This window comes from Orycteropus afer, unplaced genomic scaffold (genome assembly GCF_000298275.1).
Source record: "Orycteropus afer afer isolate SDZICR_OR568_19922 unplaced genomic scaffold, OryAfe1.0 scaffold00832, whole genome shotgun sequence".
NCBI classification, from domain to species: domain Eukaryota; kingdom Metazoa; phylum Chordata; class Mammalia; order Tubulidentata; family Orycteropodidae; genus Orycteropus; species Orycteropus afer.
Genome location: NW_006922419.1, coordinates 474,600 through 476,172, shown reverse-complemented (window position 1 = coordinate 476,172; position 1,573 = coordinate 474,600).

The window sequence follows — 1,573 nt, the reverse complement described above, 5'->3', positions numbered from 1 at the left end:
TATGCATCATTAGTCATAGACAAATTACTGAAATAATTATATTTCAAAAGATATGCAGATAAAGACAATAAAATGGAAAAAAAAAAAAAATCCAAAAGTGGGAAACAGAAAACAGTGGAGCAAAAACAATAGAAACAAACAAACAAACAACAACAACAAACTGAAATAAATGACAAATGATAGATTCCACCCAGATATATTATAATGATATCAAATGCTAATAGAAGGGCATTTCATTTAAGGTGTAGACATTAGAACAAAGATGAACCTAACTAGACATGGTCCAATAGAGCTGCTCTTTACCTAAGGTGTCTGAAAGTCAAAGGACAAAAGCGCTAGGCATTGTAATCATTGGGCATAAGAAGGTTAGTATGTCTCTACTAGTATCAGTTAAAGTAGAATTCATGACAAAGAGTATTACTTGAGATAAATGGGGTTGTATAATTATGATAATATATACCACACCTATCAAGAAAGTATGACAATTCTGAATCTGTTGGCACTAAAAACAGTTTCAGCATAAATAAGTTAAAACTAACTCAGAAGTACCAGATGTACAAAATAGAGAAAAGAAGACATTAAAAGAGCTGAAAACCTTAAGGAGAAACAAGGAACACATGAAAATAAGAAATAAACTTCTAGAGATGAAAACTACAATGTTTGACACAGAAAAACTAGTACTAATAAGTGAGTTTCGTAAATTAAGGTCAATTTAAGATCAATATAAAAGTAAATTGCATTTCTATATATTAGTACTGAAAAACCATTCATTAAAAATTTAATTTGTAAGCATCATTTAAATACCATAAAATATATCATAGGAAAAAATCTGGCACAGATCTATAAAACTTGGACTGAAAATTATAAAATATCACTGAGAGATATTAAAGAAAACCAAAATAAATAGCTTTGAAAGGCTCAATATGTTAAGACAGATTCTTCGAAAATTGATCTGTAGCCAAATGCAATTGCAATGAAAATTGAAATGTTTTTTAATTATTGAAAATATAAAAAAAATTTTAAATTAATATGGAAATGCAGAGGACCTGGAATAGCAAAACAAACTTGAAAAGAAAGATAACGTTCAACAACCCACATTACCTGACTTCAGTGATTTGTATAATTACACAATAATCAATCAACTGTGATATTCTCATAAAAATAGAAAAACTTATTAATAGAAATTATTATAGTCCAAAAATCCAGAGAGCCTTATTTTGACAAGTTAGTTTTTCATCAAAACTACAAAGAATAATCATTTACCTACAATACTCAAATAATATGACTATATTAAAAACAAACAAAAATTAAAACAAAGAACTATTATTCACACATTGATCCAAAAAAAGGAAGAAATATCAAAATGAATTGTATATGTAATTGTAATGTATATTTTATATGTAAGTATAAAACCTAAAAGTTTAAAACATTCGGAAAAATATTTAAGGAAGTTATTGTGACTTGGATTAGGCAAAAATTTTCTTTCACACATCCTAAGAATCAAACCAAAAGTTTGATTGAAAAATGATAACTTGGCCTTCATCAAAATTAAGAAATCCTGCTTTTGAAAGAC